Raw genomic sequence first — 21995 nt, 5'->3', positions numbered from 1 at the left:
AGTTATACAAATCCGCAAAACAAGACTTAATGTAAAACAACGTAAAAGTTCATCCGAGTAGAAGTTATAAGAAAATTAGCCGCGCATCATGGTCATCGTTGCTTCAGGATTTGTTAGAAATTGATTCAACATGAAGGAGTTGCTTGAAGATGGAAGATGATGAAAAGTAATCGCCCAAAAGTGCTCCCAATCGTCCCTCGGCGGCTGCGTAATAATTCCCTCCATGTTTTCTTCGAAATAGGTTAAAAAAACACAATTTTCCACGCTGTAACCCTTTCGCGCCACGCGACACCTCACATAGCCTCCCTCGCGTGGCGCGAGGGGGCATGGTTTCCAGCATAACTGCTTTCTCGCTCCGTATTGCCTCGTAACACCTGTTTTCCAGCTTGTATGATCATTGTACTGCATTTAAGCGCTGTTAAGCCTGAAAAACCCGACAACCAATAAGTACAAAAATCACTATGGATAAACACACTCGAATGCTTAAAACCGACACAAACTATACATAATATGACGTGTTTACATCTGCACATCAGGAAACACGAAGACATGACAGGTATATCTAAAGATGTAATCACTCACAAACTTGGCATTGACAGGTCCTTCAAACCAATCCATCAAAAGAGGAGGAAGTTTGCACCAGAAAGAAATGCCATTATCTAGGAAGAGGTAGAGAAATTACTCCGAGCAGGTATGATTGGAGAGGTCAAGTATCCAAGATGGTTGGCCAATGTGGTTGTTGTCCAAAAGAAAAACGTAAAGTGGAGGGTATGTGTCGATTTTACAGATTTAAATAAGGCATGTCCCAAGGATCCTTTCCCATTACCCCACATTGACTCCATGGTGGATGCAACGGCGGGTCATGAACTGTTAACTTTTATGGATGCTTCATCTGGATTTCAACAAATTCAGATGGAACCATGTGATCAAGAGGATACAGCCTTTATGACTCCAACTGGTATATACTGTTATATCGCTATGCCATTTGGACTAAGAAATGCAGGTGCAACTTATCAAAGGCTAGTGAATATGATGTTCAAGGATCAAATTGGACAATCTATGGAGGTTTACATAGACGATATGGTGGTGAAATCCAGAAAGGCTGAGGATCACCTAAGGGACTTGGAGGAAGCATTCGATATCCTTGACAAATATAACATGAAACTTAATACTTTAAAATGTCACTTTGGTGTTAAAGCAGGTAAATTCTTAGGATATATGGTGACAAAGGGAGGCATTGAAGCCAGTCCAGAACAAATCAAAGCTATAATGAACATCAAATCTCCTGCCAATGCTAAGGATGTCCAGAGGCTAACAAGCAAGATTGCAGCTTTGAACAGATTTATATCTAAATCCTCAGAAAAGTGCAAGGAATTCTATGATATCCTAAGGAAGAACAAGAAATTTGAGTGGACTGAGAAGCATGAAAGTGCCCTAAGAGCTCTTAAGGATTACCTATCCTCGGCCCCAGCCTTGATGAAACCAGTAAAAGGAGATGTGTTATCCTTGTATCTTGCGGTATCCTCAAAAGCAGTAAGTGCCGTCCTTGTTAAGGATCACGAAGGTACACAACATCCTGTCTATTATGTAAGTAAGAGTTTACTTGATGCTGAATCCAGGTATTCACACCTAGAGAAACTTATCCTTGCATTAATTATGACATCTACTAAATTAAGACATTATTTTGAAACTCATGCCATTATTGTTTAAACTAATTTTCCAATTAAGAATGTCCTCAGGAAACCTGAAATGTCAGGAAGGGTGGCTAAATGGGCAGTGAAGCTTAGTGCTTATGATATAAGATATGAGCCTAGAACAGCCATTAAATCCCAAGCATTAGCTGACTTTGTGGCAGATTTCAGTAGTGATTTGCAAGAGGAAGCATAATTAGAAGTCCAGCAGCCAGAGGAGACCAAGGATCCTTGGATACTCTATACTGATGGATCCTCAAATGTCAAAGGCACAGGGCTCGGAATACTACTAAAATCGCCACAGGGGGACATAATACCCCACTCTATAGCTTGTGAGTTCCAAACTACTAACAATGAGGCTGAATATGAAGCCTTGATAGCTGGTTTGCAAATTGCTAAGCATATGAGGATCAGGTATCTTGAGGTACATGTAGATTCGTTGTTAATCACTAATCACTTTAATGGATCCTATGCTGTTAAAGGTGAAAAACTAACCAAATATTTGGAGATAGTCAAAGAGTTGGCACTCTCTTTTGTTTCCTTTAGTTTGACACAGGTACCAAGGGAAGAAAATACAGAAGCTGATGCATTGGCTAATTTAGGATCATCTTTGAAGATCCCGGAGGATATAAGTATCCCCATTATCCATATCCTGGCTCCTGCCATCGAGGATCATGTGGCTATGGAAATAGGAGAGGATTCTGCAATTATCCCTAGTGAGGATACCCAATCTCATTCAGGATCATGGATCCTCTCAATCATGAGATACTTACAACATGGAGAGATTCCTACAGGAGAAAACCCTAGGGCTTTCAAAATTAAGGTATCTCAATTCACAATTTTAAATAATATGTTGTATAAACGATCTCTTGCAGGACCATATTTAAGATGCATTGAGGATCCTGAAATCCAAGAAGTTTTAAAAGACTTCCATGAAGGAGATTGTGGAAACCACACTGGGGGCAGGACATTATTCTCAAGGATCCCGAGGACAGGATACTATTGGCCAACTATGAAGAGAGATGCTATGGAGTATGTTAAGAAGTGTGATCCTTGTCAGAGACACAACAATATCCTTCATCAACCAGCTGAATTTTTGCATCCTATATCCTCCTCTTGGCCATTTATGAGATGGGGGTATGGATATAGTTGGTAAGCTCCCTAAGGCACCTGGTGGAAAAGTGTTCATGCTTGCCATAACTGATTACTTCTCCAAGTGGATAAAGGCTGAAGCTTTTGCCCAAGTCAGAGAAAAGGAAGTTATATCCTTCATTAAAAGAAATATTATTACTAGATTTGGTATTCCTTCTGAAATTATATGTGATAATGGTTCCCAATTTATTGGGGGCAGAACTACGAACTTTTGTGACAGCTGGGGGATTAAGATGATAACATCAACACCAGTCCACCCACAAGCTAATGGTCAGGCAGAATCATCCAATAAGATCATCATCAACAATTTGAAGAAGAAGCTTGGATCCAAAAAAGGGAAATGGGCAGAAGAGTTACCTTATGTGCTTTGGGCTGATAGGACAACCCCCAAGAATGCTACAGGCCAGACTCCATTCTCTTTGGTATGTGGGGCCGAATCAGTGATCCCTACAGAAATGGTGGTCCCAACTGCTAGAACAAGTATTCGTGATCCTGAGGAAAATGATGAGAACTTGGTTCAAGACTTGGATACTATAGAAGAGATAAGGGATCTGGCTAGGATAAGGATGGCCAGTTATCAACAAAGAATGGCTGGTGCTTACAACAAAAATGTCAGGATCAGAAAGTTCCAGATTGGTGATATGGTGTTAAGGAAAGCATTTCAAAATACCACCAATCCTGCTGATGGAAAGTTGGCACCAAAATGGGAAGGACCTTACTTGATTGAAGCTGAGGCAGGAAAGGGGGCATATCGATTGCTAACAATGGAAGGTGATTTGCTACCTAGAGCCTGGAATGCTGTCTATTTGAAGAAATACTTCATGTGAGCAGAACCCGTGATCCTCACATCATAAGTATCCTTGAAGGATCCTTAGAGCACAGATGATCCATACTTTGGTAACATTCTAATCCCAAACTATTTCATTTCCTTACTTTCTCACATAAGGATAAGGATCTTGTATCCTCTATCCACCTTTCACGTGATTCTGAGTTTTGAAGGTTCAGGTATCCTTAGCAAAAGGATGGTTATCCACAAAAGCAACCGGTTATTTGGGCTTGACCCCAGTTCCGCCTGTAGCGCATGATGATCCTGGTATAGTTCATGGCAGTAGGACCAGTACTCGCTTTAGGGGCTGATAATTCCATTGTACTGGCTATACCTAGGATCCTACGTATAATGGTAGACGTACCATACATCCGTTCCTAAGGTTTCTAACGTTTTCACGTTAGCTAAGGTTTTGGCATTTTCATGCCACTAAGTTTGGATAGTCGCTAGTTAGGGCCATACTCCAGTTTACACATGATCCTTGGGCTTGTCCCTAGTTTACACACGATCCTTGGGCTTGTCCCCAGTTATCCTTGGGCTTGTCCCCAGTTGCTAACTTTTATCTTATATTGAGTTAGTCCCAAGTCATGTTCTATTTCAGGTCTTTGAAGTTAAACAATCAAGGATCCTTGATCCTTACTTACTAAGGTTTGTCTTATAGTTATCCTGGTTGTGGTATTAAGGGTTAGGATCCTAACTTGGATCCTCAGGTATGATCCTTAACTATTTTGATTTTATTCATTGATTATTTGAATAACCCTTGTACTTTGACAACTGAACTTATGATCCTTAAAATACACTACTTTTTGGAATTTTTCAACTGTAGGATATTTGATCCTGGATCATATCCTAAATATTTTTTATCTAATCTGTTCAACTTTTCTTATTTAGACAAGTGTATATCAGAATAATTGAAAATTAAAAGGATATACAAGGATAACAACACATGATAAGCCAAAAAAGATTAAAGTTATTTTATTAACAAAGGATTAACCATCAAAAGTTGTCAAAATTGCCAACCTACGTTTCTACCAGCAAAACGTGGCCCGTCCACATGGGTTGGCAACGTGTGTCCATTGTTTGTGTGGTCATAACATGCAGGAAATAAAAGGCGGCAGGATCACAATGGCTTCATCCCCCAAACAGAGGATCCCTCCACCATTTGTAATCCTACCTATTGTCCAAAGGATCCTAGATCCTTAACCCTAAGACTATTGTTTAAGTACAAACCAACCATTGTTTAACAAAAACTACCATCAAACCTAAAAAATTGGGCTCCAGCTATGTCTAGAAGTGTCCATCATTGCCCAATCATGCAGCCTACACCTTCACTGCATCACCATCCCCAGCTCCACTAGCTTCTCCACCATGATCCTTGCCACTGCCTCCAGCCTCGATCGTCAGGATCTCCTCAGCCTCCTCCTCATCATCCAGCTCAGCCAGTCTTGCCTTCCAGCCTTCCACATCCCAGGTGCTCCTATCGAAGTCGGGATCCTGAGCTTCCAAGGCCATCTGCAATTTGGTCTTATACATCGCTATGGCAGCAGAGACTTTAGCATCCTGGGTGATCTCATGCTTCTCGTAATCAGCATTGATTAGCACCTTGGCCGTCTCATTTTTGGCATTTTTGAGGTCTTTTTGGAGGTCGGCAATCTTAAGATCCTTGAGCAGTGCAACTTATTGGAGGTCAGCAATCTTCCTATCCTGCTCCTTAACATTCCCCATATAATCTTCAATCTCAGCAAATTTCTGCAAAGAAGATAAAGAACAGTTCAAGACCAGGTGATCCTCAAATAAGCTGGATACCAAAGCAGGGACAGTGATCCTTACATCGTTGAAGTACTCAAGGAATTGGTGGCGGATCAGAGCCAGACCTTGCAGATCCTCAGCTTCAGAGGCTTTTCTTTTCTTGCCTCCCCTTCCTTTGGAGGGTGCCTTGGGGATCGAAGCAGTTGGGCTAGCAGGAAGCTTTTTCTTGGTGGATCGCACTTATCCAGATCGGTCACGCTGAACTTGGAGGCAGATCTTGAAGCTTTTCCAGCACCTGCACGATCAAAGCAAGATAAGTACTGTTTTGGTCAAAAATCACAAAAGGATTATGCAACCAAACTCTTTGAAAACGGGGAATGATGCTTGGTATGATGAACAACGATAAGGATCACTTAAATGAAAATTGCACAAGTGACACAAGGATTTATACGAGGAAAAAGCCCTTGATCAATGAATGATCTCCGGCATAAAAAACCTCGGGTGATGGAAACTACCGATCACCAAACTTCAATATAACAAACAATATTTACAACTTTGGATGGTAACGAGCTAGGTACAAGGATCACTATAGTATCGTATGCTAGAGCGTGTGAGAAATGTGGTGTGTCTTCCGAATGCTGTAGAGTGTCATTTATATAAGCGTGTGTGGTTGAATTTTAGGCAAGTCACCTAACTACTAGCTCGTTACCCCTTTAGAAATAGAAGTAAATTTAGCCTAACTAAATGCCCGTAATTTGTGCTAAGTTTCCATATTCTCCATAACGTCCATTTTTGGTCATGCATGTGCGAAATTAGCGTGACAGATTCCTTGATAACGTTGGTAAGACCGGGTCCAACTCGTAATTCCTGCAAAACAACATTAAATTCAAAGAGAACAATCGTTAGTATGAGGATCCTTAGGATGATCCATGATCCTGATCCTGAAGCTCTTCTGAGGATCACTATCTGCCAAAGAAACAAGGATCACTTGTTAGGATATCATGTAAGGATCATAGGTCATTAAAATCCTGCCCTAACAATTGCCCCCAAAATATAAGGAGTAATTATATAATATTAACGAGTTATATTTTGCCGGATCTTATCTATAACTAACTCAACGGATATATAGCCGTTAAGAATGAACTATCCATTGCGATCTGACGTCATGGAGATGACAGCCCTGCACAAATCATCATTATAAATAGAAATAGGGATAGGATCGTTTGCATTTAAATTCAAGAACTCTTCCCTTTATAACCGCGACCAGAGGATTGAACAGGTATTCCCCTTCACCTTCTCTCTTGCTTGCTCTGTTTTTCTTATTTCGTTCAATATGTTGCTCCGGAACTCTCCCAACAAGGATCCTAAGAATAACAGCCCCTTGAAGGGTTAAGGGATCATCAAGGATTCCCCCACCGAGAGGTGTTGTTTTACTGATTCTCAAATTGACAAGATCCGTCATTGTTTTCCGGTGAACACCCTCTTTAAATCTTTTAGCCCTACCGCTCTGAGCGATTACATCTCTGAGACTTGGGTTGCTTTCCCGGTCACTCCTTTCATGATAGGATACTCGTATCCTTTCCCTCAGTTCACCGAGTCCTTTTTCTCTCTTACCGGCATCTGCTATATCCAGGCTATGCCGATGATTTGGAGGGTTTTATACACCCTTGAAAGGATCATCGAACAAGAAGGAATTGATCTGGGTATGGCGGAGCTGGCTGAGATGTATGATCTCACAACTTTTGGATCCCACCAATACTTGTTCAAACGAAAGGCTGGAGAAGAGCACCCTGTTCTCAAAGTTACCAAAAATGACATGAACTGGAAGCGGCGGTTCTTTTTTGTGAAGAGAGATACCATCCCTGATGGGAAGGATTTGCCCAAGAAGTGGGCTACCCATGGTAGGATAGAGGATCCTAGAAAGATCACCGTAGGACTTATCCTTTAGCGTAAGGATCAATGATGTTCTGTTGTTTTCTTGTTGTGCAGCTATCTCCGTTTCACATCTGAAGTTGACGCCTGCTGCAAAAGAGAGACTCCTGGCCTTTAAGAAGCTTGATCCTGAAATAAGAACTTTCCAGGTTACCACTCAGGATTCTCAGGAAGTATCCTCTGCCTCTGTCACAATGTCAAGTAAGTATCCTTATTTAAGGAGTATTTATATAATGAGAGTCAAATAATATTAAGATACTTATCTTGTTTTGATTGTGTAGGCGCTGGAAAATCCTCTAAGTCTGCTTCGAAGTTCGGCATCGATGATCTTACTAATGTCAAATCCGCAAGGAAGAAGAGTCCTGCTGCTAGCCCAACTGCTTCAGCCCCTAAAGCACCTATCAGGGGAAAAGGAAGCAAGAAGAGAAAGGCTTCTGAGGATTTGCAAGGTCTGCCCCTGCTCCGCCAACAGTGTCTGGATTACATCAACGAGGTAAGGATCACTGTCCTGCTTGAGTATCCTGCTGGTCTAAGGATCACTTGGTTTCTGACATCATTACTTGTCTTCCTTGTAGAAATTTGCTGAAGTAGAGACATATGTTGGCCATGTTGAGGATCAGGATCGCCAGATTGCTGACCTTCAACAGGTTGGGGTGTTGAAGGATCTCAAGATAGCCGATCTTCAGAAGGAGCTCCAGGCCACCAAGAACGATGCTGCCAAGATGCTGATCAACTTCGACTATGAGAGGCACGAGATCACCCAGGATGCCAAGGTCTCTGCTGCAATAGCTATGTACAAGATCCAGCTGCAGATGGCTACGGAGGCTCAGGATCCTGCTTTTGACAAGAGCACCTGGGATGTCGAAGGCTGGAAGGCTAGGCTGGCAGAACTGGAGGATGATGAGGAGGCTGAGGAGATCCCGATGCTTGAGGGTGGAGACATTGGCAAGGATCAGGGTGGAGAGGCAAGTGGAGCCGGTGGTGATGGTGCAGCGAAGGATTGAGCTGCAGGATTGGGCAATGATGGAAATTTCGAGACTTAGCCGGAGCCCAATTTTTTTGTTTGGTGGTTGTGATGTTTTTTAAAACAATTATGGTCTGTATTTGAACAATAGGTTTAGGGTTGAGGATCTAGGATCCTGTGAACAATAGGTAGGATTACAAATGGTGGAGGGATCCTCTGTTTGGGGGATGAAGCCATTGTGATCCTGCCGCCTTTAATTTCCTGCACTTGCTATGACCGCATGAACAATGGACACCCTTTGCCAACCCATGTGGACGGGCCACGTTTTGCTGGTAGAAACGTGGGTTGGCAATTTTGACAACTTTAAAAAGGGGTTAAATGTTTAATGAATAAAACTTTTAACTTTTGACTTATCCTGTGATGTTATCCTTGTATATCTTTTGAACTTTCAATCGTTTTGATTTATACTTGTTTAAGTAAGAAAGGTTAAGCAAATTATGTTTAAGAAATTTAGGATATGATCCAGGATCAAATATCCTATGGTCGAGAACTTCCAAAAAGTAGTTAATTTTAAGGATCATAGGTTCAGTTGTCAAAGTGTAAGGGTTAGTCAAAATAATGAATGTATTCAAAACAGTTAAGGATCATACCTGAGAATCCAAGTTAGGATCCTAACCTTTAACCAGGATAACCATAGGAAGAACTTTAATGGGTAATAAGGATTGAGGATCCTTAATTGTTTATCTTTGAAAACCTGAAAATAGAATATAACTTGGGACTAAGCCAATATCATAGATAAGTTAGTAACTGGGGACGTGCCCAAAGGATAACTGGGGACAAGCCCAAAGGATCACCGGGGACAAGCCCGAAGGATAACTGGGGACAAGCCCAAAGGATCACTGGGGACAAGCCCGAAGGATAACTGGGGACGAGCCCAAGGATCGTATGTAAACTGGAGTATGGCCCTCACTGGCGACTATCCAAACTTAGTGACATGAAAATGCCAAAACCTTAGCTAACGTGAAAACGTTAGAAACCTTAGGAACGGATGTATGGTACGTCTACCATTATACGTAGGATCCTAGGTATAGCCAGTACGATGGAATTATCAGCCCCTAAAGCGAGTACTGGTCCCAAAGACGTGAACTATACCAGGATCATCATGCGCTACAGGCGAAAACTGGGGACAAGCCCAATGATCGTGTGTAAACTGGGGTTGAACCCAAGGATCTGAGTTGCTTCTGAAGATTGTCGACAATATGCTAAGGATACCTGGACTATCAGAACTCAAAATCTCGTGAGAGAAGGATGAAGGATACATGATCCTTATCCTTAAATAAGAAAGTATGTAAATAAGAGTTCAAGCTTAGGACATTACCAGAATAAGGATCGTCGATACTTCAGGGATCCTTGAAGGATACTTCTAATGTAAGGATCATATGTGCCAGAAGGATCCTGCTCACATGAAATATTTCTTCAAGTGGACAGCATTCCAGGCTCTTGGTAACAAATTACCCTCTATGGTCAGTAGTCTATATGCCCCCTTTCCTGCTTCGGCTTCGATCAAATAAGGGCCTTCCCATTTTGGTGCCAATTTCCCATCAGCAGGATTGGTGGTATTCTGGAATGCTTTTCTCAATACCATATCCCCAACTTGGAATTTCCTTATCCTGACATTTTTGTTATAAGCACCAGCCATTCTTTGTTGGTAGCTAGCCATCCTTATCCTAGCCAAGTCTCTGATTTCCTCAATAGTATCCAAGTCTTGAACCAAGTTTTGATCATTTTCCTCAGGATCACGGGTACTTGTTCTAGCAGTTGGAACCACCATTTCTGTTGGGATCACTGATTCTGCCCCAAACACCAAAGAGAAGGGTGTTTGACCAGTAGCATTCTTGGGAGTTGTCCTATCAGCCCAAAGCACATAAGGCAATTCCTCTGCCCATTTTCCCTTCTTGGATCCAAGTTTCTTCTTCAGATTGTTGATGATGATCTTGTTGGATGATTCTGCTTGACCATTAGCTTGTGGGTGGACTGGTGTTGATGTTATCATCTTAATCCCCCAGCTGTCACAAAAGTTAGTAGTTCTGCTCCCAATAAATTGGGAACCATTATCACATACAATTTCAGAAGGAATGCCAAATCTAGTTATAATATTTCTCTTAATAAAGGATATAACTTCCTTTTCTCTGACTTGGGCAAAAGCTTCAGCCTCTATCCACTTGGAGAAGTAGTCAGTCATAGCAAGCATGAACACTTTTCCACCAGGTGCCTTAGGGAGCTTGCCGACTATATCCATCCCCCATCTCATAAATGGCCAAGAGGATGGTATAGGATGTAGAAATTCAGCCGGCTGATGAAGGATATTGCTGTGTCTTCGACAAGGATCACACTTCTTAGCATACTCCACAGCATCCCTTTTCATAGTTGGCCAGTAGTATCCTGTCCTTAAGATCCTTGAGAACAATGCCCTGCCCCCAGTGTGGTTTCCACAATCTCCTTCATGGAAATCTTTTAAAACTTCTTGAACTTCAGGATCCTCGATACATCTTAAATATGGTCCTGCAAGAGATCGCTTATACAACATATTATTTAAGATTGTGAATTGAGATACCTTAATTCTGAAAGCCCTAGGGTTTTCTCCCATAGGAATCTCTCCGTGTTGTAAGTATCTCATGATTGGTGAGATCCATGATCCTGAACAAGATTGAGTATCCTCACTAGGGATCATTGCAGAATCCTCTTCTATTTCCATGGCCACCTGATTTTCAATAGCAGGAGCCAGGATATGGATGATGGGGATACTTATATCCTCTGGGATCTTCAAAGATGATCCTAGATTGGCCAGTGCATCAGCTTCTGTATTTTCTTCCCTTGGTACCTGTGTCAAACTGAAGAAAGCAAAGGAGAGTGCCAATTCTTTGACTATCTCTAAATATTTGGTTAGTTTTTCACCTTTAACAGCATAGGATCCATTAAAGTGATTAGTGATTAACAATGAATCCACGTATACCTCAAGATACCTGATCCCCATATGCTTAGCAATTTGCAAACCAGCAATTAAGGCTTCATATTCAGCCTCATTATTAGTGGCTTGGAACTCACAAGCTATGGAGTGGGGTATTATGTCCCCCTGTGGCGATTTTAGTAGTATACCAAGCCCCGTGCCTTTAACATTTGAGGATCCATCAGTATGTAGTATCCAAGGATCCTTGGTTTCATCCAGCTGCTGGACTTCCAATTCGGCTTCCTTTTGTAAATCACTACTGAAATCAGCCACAAAGTCTGCTAATGCTTGAGATTTGATGGCTGTCCTAGGCTCATATCTTATACCATGGGCACTAAGCTTTACTGCCCACTTAGCCATCCTTCCGGACATCTCTGGTTTCCTGAGGACATTCTTAATTGGAAAATTAGTTCTAACAACAATAACATGGGTTTCAAAATAATGTCTTAGTTTAGTAGATGCCATAATTAGTGCAAGAATAAGTTTTTCAAGGTGTGAATACCTGGATTCAGCGTCAAGTGAACTCTTACTTACATAATAGACAGGATATTGTGTACCTTCATGATCCTTAACAAGGACTGCACTTACTGCCTTTGAGGATACTGCAAGATATAAGGATAACACATCTCCTTTTTCTGGTTTCATCAATGCTGGAGCTGAGGACATGTATTCTTTGAGGGCTTGTAAAGCATTCTCGTGCTTTTCAGTCCATTCGAATTTTTTGTTCTTTCTTAGGATATCATAGAACTCTTTACACCTTTCTGAGGATTTGGATATAAATCTGTTTAGAGCTGCTATCCTGCCTGTTAGCCTTTGCACATCCTTAGCGTTGGCAGGGGATTTGATATTCACCAATGCTTTGATTTGTTCTGGACTTGCTTCAATGCCCCTCTGGGTTACCATGTATCCTAAGAATTTGCCTGCTTTAACACCGAAGTGACATTTTGAAGGATTAAGCTTCATGTTATAACTATCAAGGATATCAAATGCTTCCTCCAAATCCCTTAGGTGATCCTCAGCTTTTTTGGATTTTACCACCATATCGTCTATGTACACTTCCATAGTTTGTCCAATTTGATCCTTGAACATCATATTCACCAGCCTTTGATATGTTGCACCTGCATTTCTTAATCCAAATGGCATAGCAATATAACAATATAAACCGGTTGGGGTCATAAAAGCCGTATCCTCTTGGTCAGATGGTTCCATCTGAATTTGTTGGAATCCAGATGATGCATCCATAAAGGTTAACAGTTCATGACCCGCCGTTGCATCCACCATGGAGTCAATGTGGGGTAATGGGAAAGGATCCTTGGGACATGCCTTATTCAAATCAGTGAAATCGACACATACCCTCCACTTTCCATTTTTCTTTTGAACAACAACCACATTGGCCAGCCATTTCGGATACTTCACTTCTCTAATCATACCTGCTCGTAGTAATCTTTCTACCTCTTCCTGGATAATGGCATTTCTTTCTGGTGCAAACTTCCTCCTTTTTTGATGGATTGGTTTAACTGTCCTATCAATGCCAAGTTTATGAGTGATAATATCCTTAGATATACCTGTCATATCCTCATGTCTCCATGCAAAGGTAGATTTTCTTCTTTTGAGGAAGGATACGAAGTCTTCTTTCATTTGTCCAAGGATCCCTGATCCGATATAGATTTTGGATTCAGGATCATCAGGATCCAAGAGGATTTCGTCCACATCCTGCTCTCTTGCCTCCAAGACACCCCTTGGAGGATACTTTAATTGCTATTGCTCCCTTGATCTCGAGGCTGGTTTCATTGATGAGGTGTAACAATCCTTAGCCTCCTGTTGATCACTATCGATCTTGATTATTCCCCAAGGGCTAGGGAGCTTCACACATTGATGGTAGGTGGATGGGACTGCCTTCATATCGTGTATCCAGGGCCTGCCAAGGATAACATTACAACAAGACAAACAGTCAATAACACAAAATTTCTGATAATTATGTAATCCTTCCACGTAAATTGGGAGTTTGATGTCCCCCAGGGTTTTCTTAGTTTCGCCACTAAATCCCACAAGCACGGAGGATCTTGGTGTGATGTCTGATTCAGGAATACCCATTTTCTTCAGAACATCAAGTTGGATAATGTTTACCGAACTTCCTCCGTCAATAAGGATCCTGCGGACAAAATGGTTAGAAATAAAGAGAGTAATAACTAAACTATCATGATGAGGATCCTGGATGTTAATTCTATCATCCTCATCAAAGGTTATGATTTTTCCTTCCGAGACACTTGATGTTCGAATAGGTCTTTCTCCATTATCCATTTTAGCTTCCTTTGCATGCCTCTTAGCTGCTGAAAAGGATGTACCACAAATGTCTGATCCTCCGGAAATAAAGTTTATCACTTGTGCATCTGCCGGAGGGGCTGGAGCTTTTTCAGGGATCCTTTCAGGATCCTGAGTCCTTTGCTTTTTTCTTCCCAACAACTCTTTTAAATGCCCCTTGCTCAACAGATATCCAATTTCCTTTCTTAATGCGATGCATTCTTCTGTTAAATGCCCAAAATCCTCATGGTATGCACACCACTTTGATTTATCTTTAGCTGCGGCTGGTTTGTCATTTTTTCTAGGCCATCTGGCTTTTTCTCCTAGATTCTGCATTGCAAGGATTAGTTCATGGTTATCAACGGAAAAACAATATTCAGAAATCGGAGGATAATCCTCATCATCCTCTTCTTGGTCAACAGCATGCACGTTCTGGTTGTCAGTTCTATTGTAGGATTTGAATTTGTTGCTTTTGAAAGAGGATCCTTGCTTTTCTTGTTTTGAGGATCCTACTTGTCTCTCCTGGATCCTCTTGTCATCCTCTAGCCGGATGAATCTGAGTGCCCGAGTCCTTACTTCGTCTAGGTTCCTGCATGGTGTCATAACAAGATCATCATAGAACAATGAATCCCTCAGCAATCCCATTTTGAAAGCCTCAACAGCTGTGGCCACATCCAAGTTGGGAATGTCCAAGGATTCTTTATTTGGTTATATAATCCCTTAATGATTCATTATGACCCTGAGTTATCCTATATAAATCACTAGTCAATCGTTCAAATTTTCTGCTACAAGAAAATTGATTATTGAATAAGTTAACTAAATTAGCAAACGAAGTAATAGAGTAAGGGGGAAGACTTAGCAGCCATTTAAGAGCTGATCCAGTAAGAGTGGATCCAAATCCCTTGCATAGGCATGCTTCCTTTAACCTTTCTGGACTTGGATTGATCTCCATCCTCTCCCTGTATTGTGCTATGTGTTCCTCAGGATCCGTTGTACCATCATACAACTTCATAGTAGGAATATGGAATCTTTTGGGTATCTCAGCATCACAAATTGGTGGTGCAAAACGAGATACCTTATGGCTTCCATCTGCGATCTCCGGGATAGGTTTGACTACCCCTGGAACACTTGAAATCATATCCTTTAGTTTCTGCAGTTCTCTGGCCATAGCATGGTTGATACCTGTATCCTGCATGAATCCATGGTTAGTGGTAAGAGAATTATTAAAAGTGTTACCTCCCATCGGGTTCAAGTTAGGAACATTGGATGTGAATCCGTATTGCTGGGATTCTGGGATAATGGAGGGACCAGTGGAAGCAATGGTCTGCATCGGAATAAAATCTCTTTGATGGACATCTGAACTTCCTGTCTGCAAACTCTTCGAGGATCCTGGTATCTGGAGGGATTCTTGAAACTGGGATGATCCTGGGATGAGAAAGGATCCTTGACCCTGGGATAATCCTGGAACAAAGGAGGATCCTTGAACCTGGGATGATCCTGGAATAAAGGAGGATCCTTGAAATTGCTGCGCTCCTGAGTAGGCTCCTAAATTCATGAAGGATCCCATATGCTGAGCATAGGGTCCTGCCGGCTGGAAATATGATCCTGATGCCTGAGTCACTGTTGATGAGCCGAAATGTACTCCTCTTGATCCACCCACATGTTGAATGTCTGGGATCTCTGATGGCTGAGAAGTAATCATCGGAGTATCAAAATTCAAAGATTTTGGCATCAGTGGGGAATGATCCTCTGCTGTTTTCTTTTGTCTTTTGAGATCTCCGATTTCCTTGAGGATCCTTTCATTAGTTTCATCCTGCTGCTGCATACGATCCCTCATCTGCAAAATCAAAGTAAAAATATCACTAGTACTGGGAGCAGAAGAAGTTAGAGCAGAAGAAGATGAAGGTTTAGAGAAAATAGGAGTTGGTCTCTTCTCAGCATTTTTCTGAGATCCAGCTGGTGGTGGCGGCAAAGGTGGAGTGCCCTGAGATGAGTTGACTGCAGACATCGCTGTGGAGGTATTCTTCAACGATGAAGCCATGCAACGCTCCGAATGATCACTAACAGAAAAACTTTCTTATGAATGAAGCGCCAATTGCCCCACGGTGGGCGCCAAACTGTTTTGGTCAAAAATCACACAAGGATTATGCAACCAAACTCTTGGAAAACGGGGAATGATGCTTGGTATGATGAACAACGATAAGGATCACTTAAATGAAAATTGCACAAGTGACACAAAGATTTATACGAGGAAAAAGCCCTTGATCAATGAATGATCTCCGGCATAAAAAACCTCGGGTGATGGAAACTACCGATCACCAAACTTCAATATAACAAACAATGTTTACAACTTTGGATGGTAACGAGCTAGGTACAAGGATCACTATAGTATCGTATGCTAGAGTGTGTGAGAAATGTGTCGTGTCTTCCGAATGCTGTAGAGTACCATTTATATAAGCGTGTGTGGTTGAATTTTAGGCAAGTCACCTAACTACTAGCTCGTTACCCCTTTAGAAATAGAAGTAAATTTAGCCTAACTAAATGCCTGTAATTTGTGCTAAGTTTCCATATTCTCCATAACGTCCATTTTTGGTCATGCATGTGCGAAATTAGCGTGACAGATTCCTTGATAACGTTGGTAAGACCAGTTCAACTCGTAATTCCTGCAAAACAACATTAAATTCAAAGAGAACAATCGTTAGTATGAGGATCCTTAGGATGATCCATGATCCTGATCCTGAAGCTCTTCTGAGGATCACTTTCTGCCAAAGAAACAAGGATCACTTGTTAGGATATCATGTAAGGATCATAGGTCATTAAAATCCTGCCCTAACAAGTACCCTTATCCTATTTCTATTTAACTATTTATCCAAATCTTTAACTATATGAAAAACAGGATACTTACTTGACATGGTGACTGAGCCTGAGGATACCTCTTGTGAATCCTGGGTGATTGTCTTGAATGATCTTGTTTCAGGACTGAGTCTTCTAAAGGCAGCAAGCCTTTTTTTGGTAGCAGGAGACGGTATGAGGTGTGAGACAGTAACAGCTGCATAACAAAAAAAAAAAAAAAAAACAAAAGGGTGTCAGTGATCCTTATACAAAAAGAAGACTGTCTGGTGATCCTTCTCAGGATCCTCTATCCTACCATGGGTGGACCACTCCTTGGGTAGATCCTTTCCGTTTGGAATAGAGTCTCTTCTGACGAAGAAGAAGCGTCGTTTCCAATTTGTATCGTTTTTGGTGGCTTTGAAAATGGGGTGTTCTTCACCAGGTTTACGTTTGAACAAGTATCGGTGGGATCCAAAGGTAGTGAGATCATACATCTCGGCCAACTCTGACATTCCTAGGTCAATCCCCTCCTGCTCAATGATCCTCTCAAGGGTATACAAAACCCTCCAGATCATTGGCATAGCTTGGATATAAGAAATGCCAGTAAGAGAGAAGAAGGATTGGGTAAAGGCTGGAAAAGGATAGGTATAGCCTATGGTGAACGGGGTAACAGGAAAGGCAATCCAAGTTTCAGAAACATGATCACTCAAAGCAGTGGGATCAAAGGATTTGAACACGGTGTTCGCTGGGAAGCAATAACGGATTCTATCAATCTGTGGATCAGTGAAACAACAACGTTCTTTTGCAGAATCTTTGATGATCCCTTGGCTTTTCAGAGGGCTGTTCTTCTGGTGATCCTTAGCAGGAGAGTTCCAGAGCATCATTTTCGACGAGATAATGGTAAAAGAAGTAAAACAGAGTAAGAGAAGGAAGAAGAGGAAAAGAGAATACCTGGTTGATCTTCGGATGAGAATTTAAAGGGAGTTTCTCTTGGATTTAAATGCAAATTGATCCTATCTCTAACTCATATTTATAATGATGAATTTGCAGGGTAAGTCACCTCAGTGATGTCAGGATTGCAACGGATAGTTCGATTCTAACGGCTATATATCCGTTAGTTTGTTGCGGATAAGATCGATAAAATACAACTTGTTTATTTACATAATTACTCCTTATATTTTGGGGGCAATTGTTAGGGGAGGATTTCTTAATGACATGTGATCCGCAAGTGTTATCCTGTTTGGTGATCCTTACTTCTGTGACAATTAGTGATCCTCAGAAGTGCTTCAGGATCAGGATCATGGATCATCCTAAGGATCCTTATACTAATGATTGTTCACTTTGAATTCGGTGTTGTATTGCAGGAGTACCGGTGTGGACTTGGTCATGGCGATATTCCTGGAGCATATTCCCTTCAATTCTGCACGTGCTTGACCGTTGTGAACGTTGTGGAGAACGTGGGGAGAAGGCACGAAATGCGGACAGTTAGTTAGGCTAGATATTTTCTATTTTAAAGAGGATAGCGAGCTATTTTTAGAACACTTGGCTATTTTTTGGCTACACACACTCGTACAACTGCACTCATCAGCTCACGGCGAAACACTTAGCAATTTTCATACATTTCTACACGATACACAATAGTGATCCTTGTACCTAGCTCGCTATCATCCAAAGTTGTTAAAGAATTATTGTTTAATTTGAGTTGGTGATCGGTAGTTTCCATCACCCGAGGTTTTTTATGCCAGAGATCATTCATTGATTAAGGGCTTTTTCCTCGTATAAATCTTTGTGTCACTTGTGCAATTCATTTCTGAGTGATCCTCATTGTTGTTTACCAATTCAAGCATCATACCCCGTAACAGAGAGTTTGGTTGCATTATCCTTTTCTGATTTTTGACCAAAACAGTAGATATGATGCAACATATAGATCAACCAATTTAAAATATGACAACAATTTGAGTGTCTGGCTAGTAATTTAGGTTTGGACAGAAAATCTATAACACAACCATCAAATTAAAGTTCTACTTTTATGAGCAACAAATAACATAATTAGTAAATAAAAAATGTCACACCCCCAAAATCCACCCGCGGAGTACCACCGCTTGGAGGCGTGACATGACCAGGATCAAGCCATCAATCATATCAAACGTAGCTTTTCATAATAAAAGTAATTAATGTAATTCATCATGACATGATTGATGTTCCAAAACCAAACATTGTTTAAGTAGCGGAAGCATAGTAATGTAAACTCAAAATAGTTATAAGTTCAATTAACGTTCATGATCCGTATCCCACAACGACCTGCTCCTCCTTGTGTAAGCTCCCATAAAGTACCTAAGGTCCTGCAAGGCATGCAGCAAATAATCAACAAACTAGTTGAGCGAGTTCACAGAAAGTAAGTTCGTAATAGTATTGCGTATAATCAACTGGTGGGGGCTTCCCATACAAGTATATTCTATTGGTGAGGGATTCTCACGATTATCCTGAACAATGGGGGATTCCCATTATGGTACTTACTAGACTAGTGCAACCATGTGTTCTTCTTAAACCGAGAACAGGAATACGTACTGGGTCACGTAGGCTTTACGTGACGTGCCCTTCCCCGAGGACAGTGGTACGCGTGGGGGCTACGTAGGCTTTACGCAGCGTGTCCTTCCGACCCGGAAGACAGTAGTTGGTATTGGGTTACGTAGGCTTTACGTAACGTGTCCTCCCGACCCGGGAGACAAATGGCAAATACTGGGTTACGTAGGCTTTACGTAACGTGTCCTGACTATCCTGAGGACGATGGTCTATAGTCTAGTGAATGCGTAAGTACGAGTAACTCTTTCAATATCAACATATCCAACCCAATTCCCAACCCGGGAATCCCATGCCTTGGCTGTGTGAACTCACCTTGGTTTGCTCGGCAGATACACAAAGAGTACAGGTAGCACGTAAATGGTCAACCACGTCCTATCATGGTTATTATGCAAGTCAGGTTTTGACTAAGGTAATACACGTATAGAACATACAAGATAACATGTTTCGAGCACGCATAGAACATGGTAACAGTTAATAGTCAAGAGCATAACTTGTGTGATCCAATGTCTAAGCCCAAAAGACAATCAGCCCAAATACAAACCATCAAATAACATTTCGGCCCAAACAGATAAGCAGTCCAATAATACTTACGGCCTAATACATTAAACCGTCAATTTCATAAGTCCAACTTAATTGGCCCAATTGATTGGGCCCGTGACAATGTTTGCCCAAAACAGTGTACGTGCATAGCTAGTCTCGAGTCGCAACCGGCGATCTCGAGTCGCAACAGGGGATCTCGAGTCGCAACAGGGAGTTACGAGTCGCAACAGCTGGTCTCGGTTCGTCATGGTCCGGTTACGAGTCGCAACGGGACTCGCAACCATGGTTTCGGCTTGTGCTGTCGTGGTCTCGAGTCGTGATTGTGAGGTTTCGACTCGCAATCTATGTCGCAACCGGATGTGTAACTAGTTTCCATAATTTATGCAACAATTATTCCGTGATTCTAGCAAGCATCCTTGGCAGTTTCGGAAATCAGATCAAATCAGTTTCATTCCAAAATCAAACACATTCATACACGTTCATAGCATCATCATCAAGAGTGCAGAATTCGCAATTAATCAAGCATATTCAATCAGCCTTAATCATCATCTAATCAAGAACAATAACAGTTCAATAGTCTATGTAACATATATTCGGATCATGTGATTTACGAATTCAGGAACTAGCATGCAACCCTAGCACCATGCCTAAGAACATTGTCTATCAATTCATATGAACATGTAGCCGAGATTACCAACATACTCTGATTTACTTGGCACATAAACATATTGCAATCCAAAACATATAACATATCAATGAGTTACATCTATCATGAACATAACCATAAACACACTAACCGATTAATGGTGGTAAGAGGGTGATCCGAATAAGAGAATGATCTTCGGTTGCCTTGCCTTGTGCCGTCGAGTTTTAGCGAGAGAGAGAGAAAGAGAGTAGGGTTTCTTGTTGTGATAGTGTTTTGTAACAAATGAGAGGAACAAGTCCCTAAGGGTGTTTGTTTGCGTAAAAGGGGAGTGGGCCGAGCCCAACTCGGCTGCCCTATGATGTCCGATTTCAAAGTGTGGCCCAAATGGGCTTGTGTGACCGGTTAGCCTTGTGCAATCGGGTTTTAGTGTGTGGTTTGGGCTCGTGCAACACATAACATACATACACACATAATGCACATAAACATAACATACCAAGTATTCACTCAATTAATAACGTTCTCGTAAACACGTATCGTTACACAAAGTAAGTCTAAGGTTCGAGTTGTCACATTATCCCCAACTAATTGGAAGGACGAAATTTGGTATGCACTCACTGAGGAAGCTAGGTAAGTTCAATCGTTCACTGGTTTTCCTGGGGTGTCACATCCTCCCCCCGTTGATCTGGAATTTCGTCCCGAAATTCCGAAGTAGTAGCTTCATTCTCAGCAGTGGTTGCATTGGTTTCGAATAACTGGGGATACTTTTCTGTCATCCTGTCTTCGCGTTCCCAGGTGTACTCTGGGCCACGTTTGGAGTTCCAACGTACTCGAACAAGAGGGATTCTCTTGTTTTTGAGGACCTTCACATCCCGGTCCGTGATTTCTACTGGTTCCTCGACGAACTGCAACCGCTCGTCGATAGTGAGTTCCTTAAAAGGAATGATGAGGGTTTCATCTGATAGGCACTTCTTTAAATTCGACACATGAAAGACATTGTGAACTGCCCCGAGTTCAGCTGGTAGGTTCAATCTGTAGGCTACCTTGCCAATCTTTTCTATGATTTCGAATGGTCCGACGTATCGCGGATTCAGTTTGCCCCGTTTGCCAAAATGAACCACACCCTTCCAGGGTGAGACTTTTAGTAAAACCCGGTCCCCGACCTGAAATTCCAAAGGCTTTCTACGCTTGTCCGCGTAGGCTTTCTGACGGTCGCGTGCTGCCGCCATGCGTTGTCGTATCTGTGCAATCTTTTCCGTGGCGTCCACTACAATCTCTGGACCCGTAATCTGACTATCCCCCACCTCTGCCCAACAGAGAGGTGACCGGCATTTACGCCCGTACAATGCCTCGAATGGAGCGGCTTGTATGCTGGTGTGATAACTATTATTGTACGAAAACTCCACCAAAGGGAGGTGCTTTTCCCAGCCGTTGCCGAAATCTATAACGCATGCCCTAAGCATGTCTTCAAGTGTTTGAATCGTTCGCTCAGACTGCCCATCCGTCTGAGGATGGTATGCTGTGCTCATGTCTAGTCGTGAGTCGAAAGATTTGTGCATTGCTTGCCATAGTTCTGACGTGAATCGTGCATCGCGATCCGAAATGATGGATGTGGGCACCCCGTGCCTCGAAACAACTTCTTTTAGATAGACGTCTGCGAGGGTGGAGAACTTATCCGTTTCCTTTATAGCTAGAAAGTGTGCAGACTTGGTGAGTCGATCCACGATCACCCATATAGTATCATTCCCACGCTGGGATCTAGGTAGGCCTGTAAC

Source organism: Helianthus annuus, chromosome 16, assembly GCF_002127325.2.
Source record: "Helianthus annuus cultivar XRQ/B chromosome 16, HanXRQr2.0-SUNRISE, whole genome shotgun sequence".
NCBI classification, from domain to species: Eukaryota; Viridiplantae; Streptophyta; class Magnoliopsida; order Asterales; family Asteraceae; genus Helianthus; species Helianthus annuus.
Note: the sequence above shows the minus strand (reverse complement) of the source record.